This window comes from Echinops telfairi, unplaced genomic scaffold, assembly GCF_000313985.2.
Source record: "Echinops telfairi isolate 266 unplaced genomic scaffold, ASM31398v2 ScPeMD7_7458;HRSCAF=8496, whole genome shotgun sequence".
Lineage (NCBI taxonomy): Eukaryota > Metazoa > Chordata > Mammalia > Afrosoricida > Tenrecidae > Echinops > Echinops telfairi.
In genome coordinates, this window is record NW_022111358.1 from 23,542,477 (window position 1) to 23,544,998 (window position 2,522).

The following is a 2,522-nucleotide window of genomic DNA, read 5'->3' on the forward strand; positions in this document are numbered from 1 at the left end:
GCAGGCCATGGGCTTTCACTCCTAGAACCATGGCCCATGGAGGAGGCTCTGGCAATGGTTAAATGCTGCTGCGACTTCTTCTAAACCAGGGCTCCTCAAATTTTTAAACAGGGGGCCAGTTCACTGTCCCTCAGACCCGTTGGAGGACTGGACTATAGTTTAAAACAAAACTATGAACAAATGCCTATGCACACTGCACATATCTTATTTTGAAGTAAAAAAACAAACGGCAAAAACACGCAGCAGGCCTGATAAATGTCCTCGGTGGGGCGCATGTGACCCACAGGCTGTAGTTTGAGGACCCCTGTTCTAAACCTTAATTGGCCATTCTGGCACGATGCCAAGGCAGAGCCAGGTCCCAACAGCCATTCAGAGCCTGAACAACATGGTCGCAAGTGAGAGGTTGGAGACAGAGATAGAATTTAGCCAGGAATGTGGCGTTGAGAAAGATTTTATTAAGGCAGGGGGAAAACTTCCAGGAGGGAAGGGATAGCAGAGAAAGGGACGGGGGCATCTTGAAACCTTGGGCGGGTTCCAAGACCCAACGAGTTAGGTCCGGGAAATCACGTCTGGCAGTGAGGCAGTGGGACATATATAGGGCTTGAGCCAAGGACGTATGTGCTGATAGCGGAAGGCAGTTGCCGGGTCTGAGTCAGGATGTGTCTGTGAGTAACTCATCCGGGAACACTGAGGGAAGGGACTGTACAGATCCGACCCGGAGAGAGAAGGTCCTTGCAATGCTGGAGGCAGGGACGGCACAGTCCAGCTCTGTTCTCGAGAGACAGGGGGAAGGGGCCCACACAGTCCAGCAGGGAAGCTCTGCCGAGTGGTTAGTGATCACTGAGGTGTGGATGTGGTCTTATATTGGCGAGATCATAGGCAGGCGAGGCATCATTGGCTGTGAAGTTTGAAGACCAGTCTTTCATATCTGGTGATACTTGGTTTACTATTGGAATGTTCTTGGACCGTGTGTGATCAGACTGCTCTAATAAAACAGGTATTTCTAAAAATATGAAAAATGAGTAAGAAAAGAAATGGCCACGCCAATGTGGATCTCATTCATTCTTTTCAATGGCTGCCTGATACTCCGCTCCCAGGCAGACTGGACATTCCTTGGTTTGGATCACTGCTACCAGGCAATTACACTGACCCTTGTTCACACATCTCCGTGTACTGCCGCTGTCCCCAGGAATGGTGTCACTCAGGAACGGAAGTTTTAAATTATAATAGATGTTGCCAGATGGCTTCCCCCGAATGCCATGGCAACCCTTGTTTCCAGCAACAAAGCCAGAGAGCATGCTTTCCCGTGGCCCTTCCAGCAGTAAAAAGTGACCACTGATCACTCCTCGGCCTTTTGGCTAAGATCTAGTATCTGTTCTTATCAGTTTAATATCTGATACCTCCTCTATCCGAGGACAGGATATTGAATGGATTTTTGGAGCAGGGAGATGGAATAGGAGCTTGCTCCGTCCATTCCACGCATCGACCTGGTATTGCAGTACTTCCAGGAACGAAAAAGAAAAAAAAGAAAAAGAAGTTACCCCTGTGTTTAAGTTTTCCTAATCTGATCCATGAGAAGGGGCCTCGTTCTTAATTTAAGTTGCAGTTGTCTTCTGAGGGAGTCCTCGCGTGTCCTGTTTATTGTGTCCGTGAACCACCTGAGTTGTTAAGAAATTGGGGGTACACTGGTTTCATTTTCCTCTTGAGCGAGCTAGCTGAGAGGCTCTGGCTCTCTGAGTCATCTCATCCCTGCCATAAAGACCTGTGGGGGACACACGCAGTTCCCAGGTAGGGGCCGCGTGCTGCTGCTGAAGAGGAGCCTCGGTGGCTGAGCGGTTAAGAGTTGGGCTGTGAAACCACCAGCAGTGCCTCGGGAGAAGATGGGATTTCTACTCCCCTGAACAGTGACAGGCTCAGAGCTTACAGGGTCGGTTCTGCCCAGTCCTACAGGGTCTCTGAATCAGAATCAACTCTACGGCAGTGAGGTTTTAAGTAAGCTACTAGTGGTGAGTGGCTAACCACATGGCCAGCAGTTCAAAACCATCGGCTCTCTGCAGAAGATACGGCTTTCTACTCCTGTAAAGATTTACGGTCTTGGCCATCCACAGGGACCATTCTACTCTATCCTATATGGCTGCTAAGAGTAGGAATCAACTCAACAACACTGTGAGTGAGTGAGTGAGTGAGTGAGTGAGTGAGTGGGTGGGTGAGTGAGTGAGTGAGTGAGTGAGTGAGTGAGTGAGTGAGTGGTTTACAAAAATGAATACGTGCTGGACCTGGCCAAAAACATAATACATCAAAATCCATTATTAAGCTACTTCAACCTATTAAATCATTTCAAATTATATCCAACACAAAAAAGAAGAAAGTTTTAAAATCTAAGTTTCTAAAGCATCAAACATAAATGTAAAAATAATAATATAATAAAGACAGTAAAGAAAAGCAAATGGAATGGATGTGAAAGCAAAAGCAAAGTAACTTTCCCTCATTCTATAAATTCTTTCCCTTCATCTCTAGACCCA

At 47.1% G+C, this 2,522-nt stretch overlaps 1 protein-coding gene and 1 non-coding gene across 2 annotated transcripts in view; one reads left to right on the top strand and one right to left on the bottom strand.

The window, feature by feature from the left end:
- Positions 1–2,522, bottom strand: part of XYLT2 (xylosyltransferase 2) — a 136,346-nt gene that overhangs the window by 22,807 nt on the left and 111,017 nt on the right. The gene's annotated exons all lie outside the window — the stretch shown is intronic.
- Positions 1,339–1,524, top strand: LOC115872995. Its single transcript, XR_004048177.1, has one exon. It is a non-coding gene; the product is annotated as a U2 spliceosomal RNA (small nuclear RNA).